The sequence below is a fragment of the Labrus mixtus genome, chromosome 16 (genome assembly GCF_963584025.1).
Source record: "Labrus mixtus chromosome 16, fLabMix1.1, whole genome shotgun sequence".
In the NCBI taxonomy this organism is placed as follows: domain Eukaryota; kingdom Metazoa; phylum Chordata; class Actinopteri; order Labriformes; family Labridae; genus Labrus; species Labrus mixtus.
In genome coordinates, this window is record NC_083627.1 from 19,740,292 (window position 1) to 19,752,495 (window position 12,204).

At 40.5% G+C, this 12,204-nt stretch overlaps 1 gene segment (V, D, J or C); it reads left to right on the forward strand.

Annotated features, from left to right (window-relative positions):
- Positions 1 to 12,204, forward strand: part of LOC132990871 (Ig kappa-b4 chain C region-like) — a 637,710-nt gene that overhangs the window by 264,604 nt on the left and 360,902 nt on the right.

Here is a 12,204-nt window from a genome sequence, read left to right on the forward strand (position 1 = left end):
ACACTTCTCTTTGTTAAATATCAACCTGTTTATGTTTCAGTGTGACAGAAATCAAACTGTCCTGAGTGAACCTTCACGGTAAAGCAGGACCGATAAAAACACGATTTCATTAGAGTTAGAGTTTCACGATGACAAATAAACAGAGAGACAGCTGCTTTAACATTTTCAATAAATGTTAATGACAAATAAATTTCATTCAGTTGTTTCAGTCATTAAGGCGTCCATATCGATTGTTAGAAAAACCTCATGAATAGAACATTATTTAGCAGCTGTCTTTGAGGTTGTCAAATTGTGATTTATGTGGATCAAATATAAAAATCTGTATTTTAACATTAGGTTTAATATTCATACAGAAACTTACTTCCAACATCCAGTCTGGTTCCTCTACCAAAAGTCCACCACAGTGGTACAAAGTCATTGAGCGGCCGTACAAAAACCTCTCACTGTAGAGACACACGGCTCTCTGACTTTAACACACTGAACTCAAACTACCACAACGCCACATGTCACCTTACCATGAGAGTGAAAATCATCTATTTTCCAACAAATAAAAACTCTGGCTTCAAACATTTGACCTTCATTTAAATTCAGTCTGTGTTTCTGTTTTAAACTGAAATCCTTTAAAGTCAAATGTTGTCTTTATTCTGTCTAAAACAAGTGATTTAAAAGTTAAAGGTCAGTATTTTCTTTTCCTCCAGGCTTGAATATGAAGACAAAAGACACCAGAATAACTTACTGATTGAATAAAAAGATGAATATGTGACTTACTTCCAATATCCAGTCTGGTTCCTCCACCGAACGTGTACCACAGTGATACAAACTGATGGAGTCGTCGTACAAAAACCTCTCGCTGTAGAGACACACGGCTCTCTGACTCTGACACAAACACAGACACCTGAATGAGTCTCTGCCTGCAAGACCTCTGAGACCAAAAGAAAACAGAATTTAAAAAGATTAGAACAAATTAAAGAAAGTCTTTCTTTGAGATATTTAAATTATTTTTAAATCATTTTCTCAAGAATATTATTAATTATCGTGATTTATATCAGAATAAATGTTTCTAGAAGCGTGAACATGAAATCATATTAAATTTGTTTTGAAAGTTTTCTAATTAATTGTATAATTAATTGATTGATTGATAAATAGAGTAATGAGAGTGATCCCTGTTGGAGTCAATCAGAACATTTCCATAGAGAGCCACTTTGCATCAGCAGCACCATGCTCCAGTGCTCTGGGAGAGTTTATAGTCCTGACAGTTGAACACTGGATGACTGACAGCTGTCCTTCATCACAACAGAAATCCTCGTCCTCATCATCAAAAACATGACTTTGATCTGCGTCCTCATCTGGACTCTCCTCCTCTGCTGCTGCTTCACAGGTAAAGTCCAGAGAATCAAACTCCTCTCCTCTATGAACATCCGTCCCTCTGAAATGAAGCCCACTAAACCCTGATGCTGCTTTCTGTTTTTGTCTCTGTATCCTCAGAGTCCAGAGGACAGATCACAGTGACTCAGCCTGCAGCAGTGAGCTCTGCTCTGGGAGCCTCCGTCTCCATCTCATGTAGAACCAGTCAGAATGTTGATAGCAGTAGCTATTTGCAATGGTACCAACAGAAAGATGGAGGAACTCCTAAACTCCTCATTTACTATACAAGCAATCGAGCATCAGGGATTCCAGGTCGTTTTTCAGGCAGTGGATCAAACTCTGCCTTCACTCTGACCATCAATGGAGTCCAGACTGAAGATGCAGCAGTTTACTACTGTCAGAGTTATCACTATATCAACAGTCAGTATGTGTTCACACAGTGAAAAAGCGTCGTACAAAAACCTCCCTCAGTCAGACTGAACAGAAACTGAACTGACTGCTGCAGCTGGAAGTTTCTGCAGAGACTGACACACTTCACTGAGGACACACACACACACACACACACACACACACACACACAGACATTAACACACACACACACACACACACACACACACTGTGATTGTAACATCAAAGGTGGTCCAAATGTACCCCTACATACCCCTTAACAAATCTAAACTTTATCTAAAACTCTTAAAACATAGCCTCCAATGGAATGACTAACACACCCATGCACTGGTTTAGATCCTAACTCTCTGGTCGCGCTCAGTTTATTCAACTCAAAACTTTCAAATCCTGGGGCGCTGGTGGTGCAGTGGTTGGTGCGTGCGCCCCATGTGTGGGGGCTGTGGTCTTCTAGGCGGGCAGCCCAGGTTCGTGTCTGGCCTGTGGCTCCTTTCCCGCATGTTATTCCCCATTCTCTCTCCCTTATTTCCGACTCTATCCACTGTCCTATCTCTCAATTAAAGGCACAAAAAAGCCCAAAAATAAATCTTTAAAAAAAACTTCAAATCTCAGCCATTTCCAGTCACTAAAGGTGATCCTCAGAGTTCTGTCCTGGGACCTCTTCTGTTAATCATCTATCTCCTTTCTCTTGCCCATATCTTCTGTAAATATAACATCCAGTTCCATTGCTATTCGGATGACACCCAGCTCTACTTGTCCACCAAACCGACCTCCTCCCTCCCGCTTACTTCCCTGTCTGATTGCCTACAAGAAATCAAATCCTGGTTATTCTGCAACCTCAAATGAAACAGTGACAAAACAGAGGTTCTCCTCATTTGCACCAAATCCACAATTTCAAAATCTGATAATTTTCTCTCACGATTGACCACTCCTCAGTTTCTCCCTCCCCTCAGGTTAAGAGTCTAGGTGTCATCCTCGACAGCACACTATGATTCCAAGCTCACATCAATAATGTCTCGGTCTGGTTATTTCCATCTTTGTAACATTAATCGCCTCCGCCTGTCCCTCACACCCAACAGTACTGCCATCCATGTCATCACCCTGGTTACATCCTGCATTGACTTCTGCAACTCCCTTCTCTTTGGTTTCCCTCTCATGTCCATCCACAAACATCAACTGGTCCAGAACTCTGCCGCTCGCATCATCACCAGAACGCCCTCTGTTAATCACATCACTCCTGTCCTTCAGCAGCTTCATTGGCTTTCAGTTAAATATCGCATTGACTTCAAAATTCTGCCCCTCACCTTTATGGCCATCCATAACCTCACTCCTCTGTTCCTCTCTGAACTCCTGCACATCAATGCACCCACCCGCACTCTCAGGTCTTCTTCTTCAATTCAATCCACCACAACAACCGCCTGCCTGTCCACCTTGGAGTCCAGAGAATTCAGCCGTTCTGGTCCCAGCCTCTGGAACTCCCTCCCACCACACATCCTTAATATTCACTTTTTGTCCATTTTTAAATCTAATCTGAAAACACATCTTTTTAAACTGGCATATTCAATCTGATCATTCACCATCCAGTCTCCTGAATCCTCCTGAAAATGATTTTATACATCCTGTAAAATTTTCTTTTTAATGTTAATTTTATCGATGTAGTGTTACTTTGTTGTTTTTATCTCTGTTTTCTAAGGTGACCTTGAGTGCCTTGAAAGGGGCCTTTAGATAAAATGTATTATTATGGAAGGAAGTGCCTAGCATGACCTGAAATAATAGAAATACAAAATAAATCATTAAACTATGTTCCTCTAACTTTAAAGCCTTCAATATCTGTTGTGAGGCTTCCAGTGATGTTACTCTGATGAGGAACACAGAAAGCTTCCTTTAAAAGGACCTTAAACCTGCAAAAACACAACTCTCTTTAGAAGTGACATTAACAAACATTTAGCACATTCTTGAAAGAAAATATTTTAGCAGGATGTCTAAACAGCAGGTGGAGAAATGATCTAAAATCAATGATGAACACAATGAATGAGAAGTGGAGTAGAATATAAATAAAAGTCGGTAATTTGTCTACTTCTTAAATAAATGAGTGTAACAATGATAAAACTCACAATGACTTTGTATGCTGACAAATCTCTGCAGTATGTTTGAAATGACTTAAAAACTTCTCATTTTCAAATTTGTTTTCAGCACATTTTGAATGAGCTAAAAATCAGCCATTTTCTCAGAACATTTCCATAGAGAGCCACTTTGCATCAGCAGCACCATGCTCCAGTGCTCTGGGAGAGTTTATAGTCCTGACAGTTGAACACTGGATGACTGACAGCTGTCCTTCATCGCAACAGAAATCCTCGTCCTCATCATCAAAAACATGACTTTGATCTGCGTCCTCATCTGGACTGTCCTCCTCTGCTGCTGCTTCACAGGTAAAGTCCAGAGAATCAAACTCCTCTCTATGAACATCCGTCCCTCTGAAATGAAGCCCACTAAACCCTGATGCTGCTTTCTGTTTTTGTCTCTGTATCCTCAGAGTCCAGAGGACAGGTCACAGTGACTCAGCCTGCAGCAGTGACCTCTGCTCTGGGAGCCTCCGTCTCCATCTCATGTAGGACCAGTCAGAATGTTTATGTCTCGAGCATCTACCACCGCTTAGCGTGGTACCAACAGAAAGATGGAGGAACTCCTAAACTCCTCATTTACTATGCTAGCACTCGAGCATCAGGGATTCCAGATCGTTTTTCAGGCAGTGGATCAAACTCTGCCTTCACTCTGACCATCAGTGGAGTCCAGACTGAAGATGTAGCAGTTTACTACTGTCAGAGTTTTCATGTCATCAACAGTCAGAATGTGTTCACACAGTGAAAAAGCATCGTACAAAAACCTCCCTCAGTCAGACTGAACAGAAACTGAACTGACTGCTGCAGCTGGAAGTTTCTGCAGAGACTGACACACTTCACTGAGGACACACACACACACACACACACACACACACACACACACACACACACACACACACACACACTGTGAAGAGAATAAACACACCATCTTTTAAATATCAAATATTTTCAGCCCACTTCTCCCCCTCTTTCCTCACCATGATGGTCAGACACAGCTCATTTACATATTTAAAGGTACAGACACAGAAACAGCCTGTTCTGAGCAGGGCTGAAATAGAGGGGTTTATAGACATGATCAAATACAGGATCAGAGTGGATTTAGAACAAGAAACTTCACACACAGGGGAAGAGGAGGAGAATATGTAAACTTAAAAGAGGATGTTGTGTTTTGGGGGAGCATAAAGTAAGACTTGAAACAGGTACCAATATTGTTTGACTTTTTTTTGGCAGGTGGGCTTTATGTGCCTTTATTGTAGAGATAGGAAAGTGGATAAAGTTAGAAATCAGGGAAACAATATGATGGAAAGGAGCCACATGTTGGCTTCGAACCTGGGCCAACAGCCTCCGTACATGGGGCGAGCGCATTAACCACTACACCAGCTGTGCCCAATTTTGTTTGATTTTAACTGATAACTTATCCAAGTAAAAATTCTGGTTTCATGACAGCCAAACTAGGACTTCAGGTTCAGGTTCAGGTGACTGCATCTGTGGGCAGATTTGTTTTGCAGCCAGCAAAGCGACGTCCATCATGACACACAATATGAAACAGATATAACAAGAAACAACACAATGAAGAGAAGGACAACAATTTAAATTGTATTTATTGAATTAGGACATTGCACATGAATCAGCAAATCCCATCAAAGTCAATATGCCGGAATTAGCACAAAAGCTACATTTCATCTGTAGTCCCTAAAGGCAGGTACGAACAAAAAACATAAAATACATTTACAATTACAGGACAGCAAACAAAAGAACTCACAGACACTTTTACAAACAAAAATGGACACGATTGTCAGATAAGAAATAACAGACCAACATGATAAAAAAGCCTATAAAATATATTAATAAAGAAGATAAAAATGATAAAAAATACTTAAGGTTTCACCAATCAGGGCTGAGAAGAGAAAGAAATATCAGTCAATAAGATCAATAAAAAAAATCAGAATTAAACAACCATTTGAATTAATCAACACTCGTATGATGAAGATCAACTTCATGAACTTTTTAAGACCAACATGATTCAGCTTGTAGCCTCCAGCAGGGTCATCAAAGGTCACAAGCTGAAACGCGTCATATTAAGTTAATAAGATAAGACAGGATGAGATAGATAAGATGAACTGTATTGTCCCAGTGGGAAATTTGCCTTGGACTTCATCAAATTGATCTTCGTACTCCACGTGCTGCTGGAGTCTTTTACCCTCTCCAAGCCTTTCAGCTGAACTGTAGGTATGATTCTCTGCCAATCACAGACACACACAGAGGCAGACTGACAGACAGACTATAAGAAATATGTTTTTAAAGGGATCAGCAGAATGGGCGGGATGAGGACATTCTGACATAAAGCAGCTAAGTGAGAAGACAGCTGGTTTCCCATCAGTTTAAAATGTCGACATCATAAAATTGTACAAACCTGTGTGTGTGTGTGAAAATGTTTAAAGCTAAAACACTGAGATCTTTCGTCAACCAGAGACTGACTGCTGCTGCTGAAGAGATATTTGATCTGTTTGAAAGAACGATGAGGAGCAACTTCGTCGATCAAAAGAGGAAAAAGAGCGACAACACAGACTGCTGGATGCTGTTTACAACCCTGAAGTCCGCTTACACAAATATGGTTTGTGTAGTTTATTATTAGTGTTGATTTAAAACGATGAGAAGCAAGCTACATTCTCACATAACTGTTAGATATGTTGTTATGTTGATTTTCTTTGGACACAGATCGGGAGTTTCAGAGGTTAAATCCAACTAAATTCCCCAGAATTAAATTACAGCAGTCCCTTTGAATTCATATCACCATGGAAACCTTTCAATCTCACACACAGTTGTCCGAGATGATCATCATCAACAACAATATCTAAACCGTCGTCATCAGGTCGTAGGTACTTATAAAGTGCTGGGTCTTTTGCTTTTTCTTAAAGGTGCAGAGGGACTCTGCAGATCGAATGGAGTTTGGAAGTTCATTCCACCACCAGGGGGCGACAGAGGAGAAGAGTCTATTTAGCATCTTAGGACCCTGTTGTGAAGGTTGGATCAGACGCCTTTCATTGGCAGAGCGTAGTGGGGGGGGGGAGTGTAGACCTGGATGAGAGAGTTAAAGTAAGGAGGAGCCGTTTTTGTGTCTGTTTTGTAAGCGAGCAGCAGAGTTTTAAATTTGATGCGAGCAGTAACTGTGAGCCAGTGTAAGGAGATGAACAGCAGAGTGACATGTGCTCTTTTAGGAAGGTTGAAGACCAGTCGTGCTGCTGCATTTTGTTTCATCTGCAGGGGTTTGATAGTGCATGTAGGAAGACCTGCCAGTAGAGAGTTGCAATAGTCGATGTGTGATATCACAAGATCCTGTACCAGGAGCTGTGTAGCATGTTCTGACAGGTAAGGTCTGATCTTCCTGATGTTGTACAGGGCAAATCGACTCCATTTGTTAGTCTTAAGAGCTTTATGCTCATATTATGCAATATTTAGGGTTTTTCTAAGACTTCTGTCTGTCCCACTGTCTCCCTCCCTCTCATTGGGCCTCATTCACTAATATGTGTGTAGAAATGTTCTCACTCTGCGCATTAAATAAGTGCATACGCAAAATAACCGTCAGATTCATGACACGTGTGTACCAGCATATTTTGTTCTCACCACCAGGCGTATGTGAGTGAATCAGAATCATTCTAAATCGGCAGCATACGACCCCATCTCTCCATATAAGGACATCCGATTGGTGTATCAGGACGAGAGCGGTGAGGTGGATACACGTAGAGGTTTTTAGGAGATGGCCCCAAAAGGTAAAAAAGATTGGTGTGTCTGGGGGTTTAGATGATGTTACAGTGAATTACAGAGTTGCAGCAGTATGTGCGTTGGCAGACAGAAGCTATGGCAAGCCCTTTTAACATTAAAACAGTCTGGCTGACAAGTAGCAATTTAGTTTTCACTAGTGGAATTAACATTTCAACATGTCAAAATTACATTTTGACATGTTGAAATGTTAATTCAAGATATCTGTAAAACCATTTTACACTGTGGTAGAACTGAGCCTGCAAGAAATCAGCAGAAAAAGGAAACCCTCCGGACCACGGTACGAGAGTGAACAAAAAGGAGTAAACCACAAACTGTTGAGTTGCTAAGTCACACAGTTTATTACTTGCAGCAAGGAGAGAAGTTCAACGATGTGTACAGGATACACAAAGTAAGTTCTCTGCCCACTCTTGGGGCGTACAATCTTTATATACTTGAGCATATAGTGCGATCAAAACTCACAGAGGAGGAATAGAGAAAATGATGTAGTTTGTCCTTGAGAGTTTGAAGAAGTAGTCCTTATAAGGAGCTGTTGTTGAATCTGTGTAGGTGAGATAATAACATCTGAGGTGAGGTGAGTATCGGGTAATGTTCGTGTGCTGCAGGGGTCATATAAGGTCAAGTTGCATGTATATATGTGAGGTGCTCATATAAGGTCAAGTTGCATGTATATATGTGAGATGCTCATATACATTGGATCAGTTAATAAGCAAACATAAAAGTATAAAGAATATAAGATTCCACAACACGTTATAAATATATTTCTACTTGGCGAAATGTAATGTCAATGTACTATAATCTAGAGGTATAAAAACAACTCCACCAATCTGTTAGATTGATAATCAAATGTACCTTTCTCCTTTATGTTTATCACAAGGTGGGGTTTGGTGGTCCATGGAGCCATTGATGGACACTCTCGACTGATCACATACTTGAATTGCAACACAAATAATCGTGCCTCCACTGTGCTGACACAGTTTGTAAAAGCAACCTGCATGTATGGCCTTCCTTCCAGAGTTAGATCAGACTATGGAGGTGAGAATTCACAAGTTGCACTGTTCATGAACCTTGTTCAAGGTGTGGAGAGGAGGAGTCACATCACAGGCGAGTCTGTCCATAACCAAAGAATAGAACGTCTTTGGAGAGATGTTTTTCTGCATGTTCTACAATCTTTCTATGATACATTTTACTCTATTGAGAATTCTGAGCTTCTTGATCCTGAGGATGAACTCCACAAAATGGCACTGCAAATTGTCTTTCTGCCAGAAATTCAGAAAAGACTTCAGAACTTCAGAAATGCCTGGAATAACCACAGTCTGCGCACAGAAAACAACAGAACACCTGTCCAAATCTGGATTGCAGGAATGCTGGCCAATATGGAGATGGACAGCACAGCCATCAACAATGTGTTTGGTGAGGACCGTTACAGTGAACAAAGTTTGGAGGCCCTTTTGGCACACCATGGGATTGGCACTTTCCCCAGTCTTGATGACGATGACCATTTCCCAGCTGTTGTTGTGGAAGAACCCAGAATCCACCTCACTTCCGGTTGAGAGGCGACGACTCTACCAACTGAGCCACAGCCTCCCATAAGAAATGGATTTCATCATGAAACCATTGAAATTAGAGTCTGTTGTTTGAGATGATGAATAGATAAAAACTGTCAGCTGTAAGTGTCAATTCAAAGTATTCAAAGCTCCTGGCTGAGGTGGAGTGATACATGTTGTGAAAAGTCCCAGTGATGTTGTGTCCTATATCGTCACTCATGTAATGCCTCTGATCCAATCATATTGCTTGGTCAGAACTAACTGTTGTATAAATTACCGTATACCATACCTTATGATGGAAGAATTATTCTGCTCCTGTACAGAAGCAAAAGTGGTATTACCACACTGAAAATACTCCTGCATTTAGACATTGTATAGTAAATGTTCACTGACAATGTTTTACTATTATAATATTGTTTCAACAAATATTAAAGGCAGGTGAGGAATCCGCTCATTCTTTTATTTAAAGTACCCTCTATATGATCATAGTTATAGCAAATAGCAAAATGTCCTGCCTCCATTGCATAACATTGGAACATGTCACTGATAACCAAATTTGAGGGGAAAAAAAGGTGCGAGTTGTACTTTAACATGGAAATATCAGTAAACGTCATATCAGTTCTGAAATATTTGACTCCCAAATATTAACCTCTCTTAATAGTATAACCATACTATAACTACTAATTATTCTTGTGTTCAGTTATAATTACTTTACACAAATGCACTAAAAAATCTGTTTTAATTTGAAGAAAATTGCAGCAACGTTACAGAAGTCTGAGGAGGGCTTTGCCCTAGAATGTAATGAACTTGTACTTTAAATCCTGAACTGACTTCAACCTTTGGTCCACAGAATGCTGCACTGAAAACAAATTGCAGAGACCTTGTTTGTCGCTGTCAGATTTATTTAGATACAAACTTCAATTAAACAATGGATTTTTAAAATATTTTACCTCTGTGATATTTTATTGATATTTTTATTGTCTTGGTCTGGACTCGGTCTCGTTCCCTAAATGTCTTGGTCTTGCCTCGGACCTCTTTGGTCTCGGGGAGGTCTTTGTCACGGTTAGTGTGGTCTTGACTACAACACTAGTTTAAAGAGTTAAAAAATTTATTTTAATTAATTTTAGGGCAAAGGTAATGCTCTACAGTTAAAGTCAAGTAAGCTTTTCATTGATTTTAATACATTTTTATTTCCTACAGAGGCTGAGAAAAAATTATTTAGGAAATGTTGACATGCTGCAGTTTTTCAGAAAATGCTCAGGTTTTGGGAGGTTGTTTTGAAACAATGCTGAGATTTTAGAGAGTGTTTATCTAGGACCCTGGTTACATTATGCAATGCCGAAACCTGGAGCCTGCAGAATTCCTTCTGTCATACAGCTTTTGAATTTCTCATATTGTTTGTGAATGGGCAGTCTGAGCACTATGGCGCATGTGTTTGCCTCTGGAAAGATTTTAGTGTCTTCATCGTGGAGAAATTCAATGACAGGATGCTGTGGGAAGCCCAGGGGAGGCACTGCTGAAGCTCCAGAGGCAAACTCCAGCACCATTTCCAGCGTCAAGAGGCTGCATTCTCCTTCTACAAAGACATGAGCAAAGGAAATTATAGCTCACATGGAAAGAAATATAAATGCCTGTCACACTAATAAGCTTCAAGTATTGTACAACTGCATCTACATGAAACTGATGAAACTATAATTGCACAATAAGACACAAATGACTGACAGATCAACCTAACCTGATTCCAATTCCTAGGGCTGGCTCAGTGGTCCAGCCAAAAACACACATGCCATTGAAATATCGTACCCTCAATATCGATTAACCAGTCTCTCCAGAAACAGATGGTCTGATTTTCCAGGGGTCGTCTGTTACTTCCAGGGACTGAGAAATCAACTTCAAACAAAGTAGACAAGTCTTTGGCCTCCAGTGGTTTCGGTGCACTGGTGAACAGGTCCTCAAAGATTCCACGGTGAGCCCTAAGCTCATCAAGGAAACCCAGAGTTTTGAAACCTTCCTCAAACCTGAAAAAAAACCACACATAAATTAGAACATTACAAATCAATGTTATATGATCAAGTTTACCCTTTCACACCCCTCAGTTTTGCCCTGATGGATAAACTGCTCACTGTCTCAATGCCACGTGCATCCGCCCATCAACAAAATAATGTGCTGCAGACTGGACCAGGGAATCCCTCTGCTCCAAGGATGTGATGTATCTCAGAGTTCCCATCATGCTCAGACTGTCTTCTGCATCTGTGATTGCATCATTTGCCTCATGGACAGTCTGAGCTTCTTTTATCTAAAAAAACACAATAATGAGAGTAGTCCTATTTAGGGGAAAAAATCTACAGTGAAAATGTAATGACCAGACTTCAAAAACTGTGCAATACACACCTTTAATAACTTTTCTCTAAAAGACTGGTCTCCCACTTCATCCAATGAAGCAGGAGGTGGAGATTTACCACAAAGCTGGAGAAAGAGACGCTTAGAAAAGAAGGATGGGCCAACTCCACCATGGATTATACACACGGTCACCATCTTTCCAATCAGGGTGTACAGTCCAGTCTCAAGATCTGAAAAACAAACATTTATGTAAAGATTCAAATCATTTGTTTTATACAGGTTACACTTCTTTTTAAATAATTACTTACAATGAGTATCAAGAGCCAACAGCCTATCATTCTCAGGCCCATCAAATATCTTTGAGTGTTGTACAGCCCTCATTAGCAACCGCAGGTATTCCCTGGTTGGCCCTCCGTCATCCACAGCCCCTTCTCCTTCCCCCTCACTGTCGACAAATATCACATCCAGCTTTGCTCCTGGGTCAAAGCGACGTCGTTTAAACGCTTGAAGGCTACCCTGCAAGATGTTGTCTCTGCAAACGTTTATTTGATTGCTTGTGTGATTACAGGTGAGATCCACTTTGCTGAGGAGCTTCATCAAGACAGTTTACAGATCAATTCTGTAACATAAAAACAAATATAAAACTT